Genomic DNA, 11,597 nt, shown 5'->3' with positions numbered 1-11,597 from the left:
CATGCTGTTATTTTTCTCATCTTAAATTATTCCATTTCTCTGCGCCCTTTAATGAAAACTGATTGAAATAGTTGTCTGTCTCACTGCCTGTGATCCCTCCTCTCATGCTCTCTTAAGCACACAAACTTTTTCCTCCAACATTTCACCAACTCTAAGTTTGCCAGTGATACCATTTGCTAAACCCAATGGTCAATCTTCAGTCCTCATTTTATTTTACCCATAAGTGTTACTGGTCATTTTTTTACTTGGCTTATAGTAATGCTTATTTCTTCTTCATTAGGCAAAATACTCGAGTAGACACTTCAGAAAAGAGGGCATACAAATGGAATATAAATAAAGATGTTCAGTATCATTAGAAACCAGAAAAATGAGGGGCACCTGGGTGGCTCAGTTGGTTAAGCGTCTGCCTTCAGCTCAGGTCATGATCTCCTGGTCCTAGAATGGAGCCTCACGTCGGTCTCCCAGCTCAGCGGGGCATCTGCTTCTTCTCCCTCTTCCTCTCCCCCTGCTTGTGCTCTTTCTGTCTCTCTCTCTCAAATGAATAAATAAAAAATCTTTATTTATTTTTATTTTTAAATTATTTTAATTCAATTAATTAACTTATAATGTATTATTGGTTTCAGAGGTACAGGTCTGATTCATCACTTTTATATAATACCCAGTGCTTATTACATCACATGCCCTCCTTAATGTCCATCCCCCAGTTACCCTATCCCTCCACCCCCTTCCCCTCCAGCAACCCTTGGTTTGTTTCCTTTGATTAGCAATCTCTTATAGTTTGTGTCCCTCTCTGGTTTTGGCTTGTTTTATTTTGTCCTCTCTTCCCCGATGATCCTCTGTTTTGTTTCTTAAATTACACATATCAGTGAGATCATATGATAATTGCCTTTCTCTGATTGACTGACTTCACTTAGCATAATACCCTCTAGTTCTATTCACTTCGTTGCAAATGGCAAGATTTCATTTTTTTGATGGCTGCGTAATAATATATACCACATCTTCTTTATCCATTCATCTGTCGATGAACATCTGGGCTCTTTCCATAGTTTGGCTATTATGGATATTGCTGCTATAAACATTGGGGTGCAGATGCCCCTTCGGATCACACTACATTGGTATTTTTGGGGTAAATACCCAGCAGTGCAATTGCTGGGTCGTAGGGTAGCTCTATTTTCAACTTTTTGAGGAAACTCCATACTGTTTTCCAGAGTGGCTGCACCAGCTTGCATTCCCACGAACAGTGTAGGAGGGTTCCCCTTTCTCTGCATCCTCGCCAACATCTGTCATTTCCTGACTTGTTAATTTCAGCCATTCTGACTGGTGTAAGGTGGTATCTCATTACAATTTTGATTTGTATTTCCTTGATGCCGAGTGATGTTGAGCATTTTTTTATGTGTCTGTTGGCCATTTGGATATCTTCTTTGGAAAAATGTCTGTTCATGTCTTCGCCCATTTCTTGATTGGATTATTTGTTCTTTGGTGTTGAGTTTAATAAGTTCTTTATAGATTTTGGATACTAGTCCTTTATCTGATATGTCATTTGCAAATATCTTCTCCCATTCTGTCAGTTGTCTTTTAGTTTTATCAACTGCTTCCTTTGCTGTACAAAAGCTTTTTATCCAGGAAAACGAAGACTAAAACCTCAGTGAGATACTATTCTTCAGACTGGCAAAAATTAAAAATCTAATAATACAAGTCAGATGAGGATGTGGAGCAGTGAGGACTTATGAATTGGTAGTAGAAGTACAGATCAGCACAGCCTGTTTGGGAGTATCTAGTGAAGGTGAGGATACCCATAACCCACAACCCAGGAATGTCACTACTAGCAAGAAAAATGTGTACACTTATACCAGGGGCCTATCCATATAAGTTCATTGTATTGTTCAAAATGGCCCCAAACTGGAAACAATCCAAAAGTTGCATCCCAGAAGAATACACAATTGTGGTGTTTTCAACCAAATTTATACCACGCAGCAATAAAAGTGAATGGATTTCTGATGTATGCTATAAAATGGATGACTCTTAATGACATAATGTTAAACAAAAGAGGCCAGGCAGAATAGAATAGTTACTGTATGACCCCCCCCAAATAGGCAAAAAATCAAATGACAGTTTTAGAGATGGTAAATTAGACTGTGAAACCATAAGGAAATGGAAGGAAGTTGAATTCCCTAGAAGTCAGGGAAGTGTTTGGCTGTGGGCGATGCCTGGGGCTATGATGTCTAAGGGTCCCGCAGAGTTTCCATCAGTGTGCCTGTAATATTCTAGTTCTTTATTTGAGTAGGTGTTACCTGAGTGTTCATTTTGCAACAGTTCGTTAAGCTGTAAATTTAAGTTTTATGTACTTTTTTCTGTGTTTTCTCTATTTCACAAGTTTAACAAATAAGGTATTCACTTCATTTATGGGGTGTTATGAGTATTAAAATCCTAACAGAAAGCCTGGCACCATAACTCCCCCCCTTCCCACAACCAACTTTTTTTATTAGGAACCTATCCTAAACTCTTTAAGATCTTCCTGTATCCAATAACTGGACTCCAGGCTGGTTAGATTCATTTTTTTTTTTTTTAAATTGGTTAAAGGGCTTTAGAAATAGAACAAGACTGTCCTTATGGGAGTGTTCTATTGTCTTTGACCTTGGGAATAAACGACGTTACCTAACAAGTTAAATACCTCTCTGTCCAACAAATCCTGGGATGCCATGTTCATAACGGCTGAAAGATTGAGGGGATCCAGAAGATGTGACACTTTCCTCCAGGGTCAGAAAGCCACTTTCCTGCAGTTTTCGTTGTCTGATATCCACCATCTTGTAAGGCACACCTTGTCCAGCTTTGTGTAACTGCTTTAAGAGTATGAGTTGATCTGATGGGCGAAACAAATGAAGGCATCTGGTCGTGGGCAGTGTTGGTCTGGAGATCTGTGGCCACACAAAGGTGATTCCCCATCTTCTGGGAAAGAAGCACAGGCTTTCTCTGGGGCCCCGCATAGTCCCTGGCATGTCGGAAGTAGTCAGGAAATGTTTGTTCAATGAGTGAGGGAATGTGTAAATGAATACAATAATCAGGAAAGAAGTCAGGGGGTAATTACAGTTCCAGTCAGAGGAAAGAGAGGCCATAATTTAGAGAAAGATCAAATTGAATCTGCACTGTGATCCTACCCACAAAGACCAAATTACAAATTTGCATGGGGTGGCGAGGAAGCCCTGGGATTTAAAGACCACTTTGCCTGCGGATCAGGTTGAAGTCAACAGGAATCTTTATGAAAGGAAAGGCCAGGCAGCCCTGGGCTCCAAGGTCGGCGGGGGGGACTGGAGTTTTAGGGCTGCATTTTTACTGTCAGTGAGTCTTGTGGGAAATGATCCTTCCACTGCCTGGAAAGGAACCAGGAGTTCAGTGTCAGATGCCTTGGCAAAAATTTTGGGCTTGACCCATACTGTAAGTTACTTAACTTCTCTGAGCCTCAGCTTTCTATTTTGTAATAAAGGTAAAAAACAGCACCTACATCACAGGTAAAAACAGATGAAATAGGATGTGTAATATGCCTCTTTTTGTATGAATTACTTCATTAATCTAATGTGATAAGCATGAAAACTTTTTAGGTTTCTTTCCTTATATTTTTTTGCAGAGTCAATCTGATATATGAATAATGTAGAATTATTCTAGGGTAGCTGAAAATATGTTTACTGATTGGGAGATGAATTTTTCAAGAGAATGTAGATGCGTATAATCAAAATAATTTATAATATTGTCTTCCTACTTTTTTTACTCTGATCAACACCTTTCTCTGACAAGTTCAGATTCAAATTGGCAGCCGAGTGAAAGACATTTTATCATTGTTGTTGCTATTGTTATTGTTTTAACTTAGAGAATCAGTGCACAGAGCACTCATATGACAATATATATGTAATTAGTGACTGGGTCTGCAAGGCCATTCAGTGCAGCCAGATCACTGTACCACTTAAGTCTGAGAAAAACACACATGAAAGTTCATCGGAAATGTGTGACCTTTGAGCAGTTAAGTTCACTTACTAGTTTCCATCCTCAAAATAAATGCAATGAAGGCTTTAGACCAATCAGGGACAATTCAGCATGGTTATTCTGGACTATCTCATACCTTTGGCTTCTTTATCGTTGTAGTTGTACAAAGACTGAAATAGATAAAAAACAATCACACATTCTCATTTGTTAAAAAAAAAGAAAGTCCCAGTGCGCCTGTGTGGCTCAGTTGGTTAAGCATCTCCCTTCAGCTCAGGTCATGATCCCTAGTGCCCTGTCAAGCTCCCTGCTCAGCTCCCTGCTCAGCAGGGAGCCTGCTTCTCCCTCTCCCTCTACTCCCCCCCCTCCCCCCCAGCTTGTGTTCTCTCTCTCTGTCAAATAAATAAATAAAATCTTTTAAAAAAATAGCCTAAAAATCTAATAGTGGAATCATTTTTAAAATCTAGAAAAAGACACCACAGTTGAAAGTAAAATATGTGAAGTGTGGAATGAAAGGTGATACAGAATGCTTTGGAATAGAACAGGCTACTTCAGAATAATTTAAAGGTAAGTAATTTTGACCTTTGCTGTTTAATATTTATAAATTTGCATATATAAGTAGGACACATAAATCTGCATATCTTCATAACATACTGTAAGGAAAATATGAATAATTTCAAAAAAATCTTGCATTATTTGACAGTGATGATAAACTTTTGATGAGAGTACTTGTAATAGAAACATGCTTAGGAGATGGGAATGTATGAGTGAAGTGACTCAGCTTAACTTAAAACACTAAAAAACAAAGAGCACTAAGAAAAACCATAATGAAGGTAAGAAACTCTACGTTTGCAGGAAGGAATCAATGTTAAGTGAAGAGTTGTGTGCCAAAATTTTATCTTCATTATCTCATTACCTTTTCACATTCTAGAGTCTACAGGGTCCTGCACATCTGGCCCCTCTTTTCATTCTCACCTCTTCCCACTCTCCTCGATCTGTTCATTCCAGCCACAGTGGCCCTCTTTAAGCATCTGGACAGTCTTGAGATTCCTTACCTATGTCACAACTTTGCACATGCCATTATTTTATTATGACAAATTTAACATTTTTTTTTAAAGATTTTATTTATTTATTTGACAGAGAGAGAGAGAGATAGCAAGAGCAGGAACACAAGCAGAGGGAGTGGGAGAGGGAGAAACAGGCTTCCCGGCCAAGCAGGGAGCCTGATGTGGGCCTTGATCCCAGGACTCTGGGATCATGACCTGAGCCGAAGGCAGACACTTAACGACTGAGCCACCCAGGCGCCCCACAAATTTGGCATTTTTTACTGAAATGGATCTTTGCCCCATGTGTATGTGATTACCTACAGAAATAAAACAACTGGTTAAGTTCACATTGTTGTTCTTCTGCCCTCTACTGCAGCTCATCTCCCTCCCCATTTCTAGTCTCAGCTTAACATGTCCCTGCTTCAGGAAGACAACCTGACGAGGTTGAGGTCCCTTTTATCACTTTCATCACAATGGAACTTACTAGATTTGTCTGTAATTATTGGTTTAGTCTCTTTCGCACTAGGCTATAAACTCAGTGAGGTCAGGGACTGTGCCTGGTTCAAGTTTTTATCTCCAGGACCAGGCAAGGTTTCCGGAGTATAGTACTCGGTAAATTTTTGTTGATTGATTTACTCAATCACTAAATTATTATTCTCCCTATTTCATAGATGAGGAAACCGGAGGCTCAGAATTTAAGCCACTTGCCAAGGTCACATAGCTGGCAAAGGACAATAATATCACCTAGAAGTTTTTCTTCTCTTTACTCCTTAATTTGATGCTGAGGGATACTCCTTTCATAGTTAGAAGCAGAGCAAAAGACTGAGATCTAGGTTCCCAGAGAGAGAAGGAAACAAAAGATCCCTAAATGAAGAGTTAATTTCTCACCTGAGTTTCAAAGTAGACTTTTGAGTCTTTACCAGAAATGAGTAGTAAAAGAAAGGCTTTCTCTTGTAAGAACCAGCTTCTGAGAGGAAAAAAAAAAAGTTATTATTACTGTTTTTATAATTCAAAGCTTGGATTTAAATAATCACAACAAAATTGAAAATATTATTAACTTGTTGAAGGCTTACTTTGTGTCAAAGTTTTTATAAGCATTTCACATTTATTAACTTATTTAATCTTCACAACAACCCACATGCTGTCAATACTATAATAATCCCCATTTTTACAGATGAGGAAACAAAGGTTAAAAAGAAAAACAAGTTTGAAAAAACAAGTTTAAAACAAATAAACAAACTTGCTCATAGTCACACAGAGAGTAAGTAGCTGTAGAAGAGCTAAAACCTGGGGGACCTAGCAGTATATTCCATCCACAGCGGAGAAGTGAATAGATGATGACCTAACAGCTGGTTTCTCTCCCCACGGGAGAGAAGAGTTTAACAAGAAGATGGGAAGAAGAGAATCAGAGGGGCCCAGGTGAGAACTGAGACCTTGGGTGATTGCAATGAGCCTGATCTCTACTTCTGTCCTCCTGGCTGAGCACTCACAAAAGAGGGGTTAATGGGGAGGCCCCAGAGCAGGGAATGTGTCTGGCTTCCCAGGTTGTAACCAGCCAGATTGTAATCTCAAAGAGAGGATCTCATCTAGCTTGGCTCAACAGGGTGGAGGAGCCATGGCAGATAAAACAGGGCAGCCATTCAGATTCTTGTGTATCCTGGAGAACCTTAAGAAGTTTCTCATGTCCCTGACTCTTTAGGACTCTTTAGGGCTCTAAAATAGGGTAGCTAAGAGCCGCAGATGAGAAGAGGCCTTGAGGTGGGACAAGGGGAACTAGATCTCTCTAATTCTGAGAGATCTCAGTCTGATTCTTATGCAAGGAAAGAATTTTTTTTTTTAAAGATTTTATTTATTTGTTTGACAGAGAGAGAGCGAGAGAGGGAACACAAGCAGAGGGACTGGTAGAGGGAGAAGCAGGCTTCCCATGGAACAGGGAGCCCGATGTGGGGCTCGATCCCAGGGCCCTGGGATCATGACCTGAGCTGAAGACAGATGCTTAACGACTGAGCCACCCAGGAGCCCCTGCAAGGAAAGAATCTTAAGACAAGTTTTCAGCATGGATTTTTCTGTACACTGATGGTCCTACCCCATGGCAATTTGACTACTCTATATGAAATTTTACTCTCTTTGAAAATTTGGCCATAACTCACTAAGAGGTATATTTTAAAAAAACTTTGAAAATTTTTGCTCAAGTTTAATTTTACCCAATGTATATCTAATTACCTGCAGAAATAAGACAACTGGTTATGTTCATTTCACCAGTCACATAAAATAAAGAAGCATCAGCATATTTCATTACCTAGAGATAAGATAACCAACATTTGGGTTTCCCTGGTACTTCCTTAGTTTTAACACAGAGAGTCCTCTGTACCAAGAGACCTTCAGGTCCTGGGTCACTGGGATGGTTAGTCACCAGCATGCCGCATACATACTGCAAGCTTCCTAACATTAAAAGCATGCAGACCAAGATGACTTATTCAGATAAGTCAGTCCCAGTTTCCTGGTTTTAACTTTGCAGAATGCAGTGAGTGATATTCCTTCTTGGCTCTAAGTAGATTCTGTCATTCGGGCTTACAGAAGACTTCTTGAAGCAAGTCTCCGAATTACGGATTTGAAATTTTTTTTTTTTTTTTTTTTTTTTTTTTTTATTTGACAGAGACAGAGAGCTGAAAATGTTCTTAATGTTCTCTAAGGAGAAGTGAGACACCTACCTCTGAAACACTAAGAGCTAGGCTAGAAGAATCTGTGATAGCTTCGTTGACCTTGCAGGGGTAATGTAGGAGAAGATGCTTGTGACTTGTGGTGTCACTGTGGAGCCCAGGAGTTAGGACAGGACAAGAAAGCTCTGTGACAGTTTCCTTCACCTTGGCAGCAGCCAGAGCCAGGACTTTTGACTCTGTTGTCAGCTCTCTTATTAATTCCCTCAGCAGTCCTTGGCATCATAGCCAAACATCACTTTCAGCTCTCAGTCTGTCAACTCTGGATAATTCTTAGCTTTCTCACAGTGTTGTTGTGGGAATTGATTAATATTTATGAACACATTTATATGGAAAAGTGCAGTATAAATATTATTGCATGAATTGAAAAATTGTTTCCCACATAATATTATGCACAAAGGAAAATAAGCCATAGACTGTAGGATCTTCTTGGAATAGTTTGAAAATAATGATCAGTTAACTGCCACTTAACCCTCTCATCTTTAGTAAGTTTAGTGCTTTTGTTATTTAATGTTTTTAACAATGATTTGTGTTAAATTTTTTTAAATTATTTTTATTGTACTGATGCATTTTGTTTCATGTTAGTTCAATACATTTCTTTGTTTCCAGTTAAGATTTTCTAAATCATTGACTATGATTTTCCTCCATTGCATTTTGTCCTATAGTAAGCACATACGGCATTACTCGAGGAAAATTATTGAAACCCATTGCTTAAGAGAATAGATATTTCTGTAGTCAAGTTCATTGCATATCAAATTTCTGTTACATGAATTCTTGCCCCACTCTTACATTCCTATGTATAAAATTAAAAATATATTTAACTGGGGGCACCTGTGTGGCTGTCAGTTAAGTGGCTGCCTTGGGCTCAGGTCATGATCTTGGAGTCCCAGGATCGAGCCCCGCATTGGGCTCCCTGCTCAGCGGGGAGTCTGTTTTTCCCTCTCCCTCTCCTCCTGCCATGGCTCATGCTCTCTCTCCCTCTCTCTCTCAAATAAATAAAATCTTAAAATATATATATATATATATACATACACTTAACTGGAAGAAAACTGGATTTTGAGAATAATTATACTTAAGTATTAGGTTAAACTTATAAATCATATAAGGTAGAGAAATAATGCCTTTCTCATAAAATACATAACAGTAACAATTCTTAAAATATTCATAATGGTAATATTTTACAAATGTCAAAAAATGGTAATATCTTACAAATGCCGAAAAATAAATACCTTAAATGTTACAACATAGTCTAGTTTGGAAAGATTGTTTTTTAAAAATTCAGCAGTCTTTTCAACAACTTAACATTTAGTAGTTTAACTTCTGCATCATGTCTACCTTTAAGCTCAAGATTATTATTGTAAATGCTTCTTATTTCTCATAACTTCAACCTGTGTAATTCTTTCCAGTCATAGCTGCTATTTTAGTTAAGACCGTGACAGTGACCAAATGTCGTGTCACATAAGGCTGACAGCCGTTTCAGACGGAGTGCTTTGGAACTTCAGTACATTAATAGAATCAACGCTGGCGTAGGGCCTGGTTCTCAATAATGCATATTTAGAAACTTTAAAAATCAAATTATCCCCAAGCAGTCAAGTTTATAAAATATATACTAGTTATATTCACAGGAGAATGGTTTATCAAATGTATGTCAAATTATTAATTCCTAGGAACAGGTATGTTTGGCAGGGCTAATAAGATTTATTCAGGAATCCAAAACAGAGAAAGTTGCTCAGTGAATACAGAATCTGGACAAGGAAATTGAGTGTCACCAAGCAGATGATAACTTCACCTAATATGTTCTAGAGTGGGAAACTTTTGCATGCTTACCAAAATTCTGTAATAATAAGTGGTAGTTAAAATCAGAGTACAGTTGAGGGACACGTTCTTTTTGTCTTCTCTTTTAATACTTACTAGTCACATACACACAAGTCCTATATTACATAATAAACTTTCTCATGACAAACACATTAGATTTTCTAGGATCCATTTGAAAGGGATACTTCCTTTTTCAAGGAGCACCATAAGTCTTTTGCTGAGGTTTGGGAAGCTCTCTAATCTTATCAGCAGTTTGTTTTATATTCTTGTAGATGTGTCTCTTCCCTACCCACCTCCCCCCATTACACTTTCCATAGATGTCTAACTTCATCTAGGTTATCAGTCAGTTAGGGTTAAGTTAAATGCTACGATCCTTAACAATCTTTAAAATCTCTGAGGCCTGAAACAACCAAGGTTATTTCTCAGTTAGCTTATATGTATCCACCTGGTTGGTGAGGCTCTGCGCCATGTTTTGCTCAGCCAGAGAAGTAGGCTAATAGATCATCCCTCATCTGGAACATTGTTGTTATGGTAAGGGAAGGAAATGCACTTAATTGCACACTTCCTCTTAAAGGCTTTTCCTTGAAAGTGATACACATCAATTCTAATAACATTTCCTTGGTTAAAGCAAGTCATAAGGCCATGCTTATCCTCAAAATGATAGGAAAGTACAGTTCTACCACGTGCTTGGAAAAGAACTGGAAATACCCTTGAATAGCAATAATAACCACATCTAGTCATTTTGATTAATATTTTCACTTTTCAAGAGTGATATTTTCTGACCTAGTTCTCAAATTCAGGGCTCAATTGCTCAACAAATAGTCATTTAAATGTCAGTTTTTTCAGTGTCCTTTTCCAAGCTCTGTGGATAATAGAAAGATAAAACAAGTATAAATCTAAAGACTGCTGTCTAGAATAGAGTATGATAGCCCTCTTATAGAACTTGTATTTCTGTTCCATAGCTCTTAGCAAATAACCATTATTTATTAATTATTTCTGTATTTGTCTAATACTGTCTCCTCTACTAGTTTATAAATTCTATATAGGATAGAGGCTGTGTCTGTTTTCATGTCAACATTTTCAAGAGCAACCGCCATGCCTGATGCCTTGTAGGCAATGTTCAATGATTATATGTTGAATAAATTATAGAAGAAGAAAACTATAGTGGAAGTCAAAGATGGGGACATTCTGTCCAAACAAATTTATATCTTACTTAGATCTGTATCTCCCTCTACATCGACAGTATTTATATGGTCACAGTTTTTGTTTGTAATAATGTCCTTACACAGGAGAGACTATGCTTGCTTTATTTAATTTTATATCCCCAAGCACTAACCCAGTGCCTGACACATGGTAGGAGCTCAGTAAATACTTGTTGACTTAGTGAGGCAAAAGAGATAAGCTCCAAGGACTACTGAAATAGGTAACTGCTTATAGGCCACTGTTTTATAAGTTACTAAAGTGTCCTTCCTTCAACTGCTCCATTAATAACATGTGGTTTAATCTTCTAAAGCATGAGTGTTACACACAGTTGCTTTTGATAGATTAGTGGATGAGTGTCTTTGTAATTGGACAAAATTCTGATTGCATCTGACATGAACTGATTAACAGAGATTCAACATATGACCTCCAGTGGCTAGAGACAGATCCTCTGCTGGCGTCCCAAGTAGTGAATGATAAGAGGGAAGTTTGTCTCACATTCTATACATTTGGGGCTAGACTTGTAGAATGGAATTGCAACTCATTTCATATATACTGTTTTAGGTCCATATTCTGAAATTCCCATTAACTGAGAAGATGTAAAAATATGTATAGTTAACCAAACTGAAATGAATGCGCCTTTCTAAAGATGAGTATAGTACACAGTTTATAGGCTTTTGGTGTTAAAGTGAACCAGATACACATATATCATTCTGTACACAGGAGATAGGTGTGACTCGTAGTTTAACTTCCACTGAGGAAAAGAAAACCACCTTCTAATAGGCTTTTATTTTATATTAAATATATTTACTTTGATGGTTCCCCAAGTAACAGTAAGATGCTGACA

Source organism: Mirounga angustirostris, unplaced genomic scaffold (genome assembly GCF_029215605.1).
Source record: "Mirounga angustirostris isolate CCGP_5_RB_7025 unplaced genomic scaffold, mMirAng1.0.hap1 SCAF_8, whole genome shotgun sequence".
Classification (NCBI taxonomy): domain Eukaryota; kingdom Metazoa; phylum Chordata; class Mammalia; order Carnivora; family Phocidae; genus Mirounga; species Mirounga angustirostris.
This window is presented reverse-complemented; position numbering follows the sequence as displayed.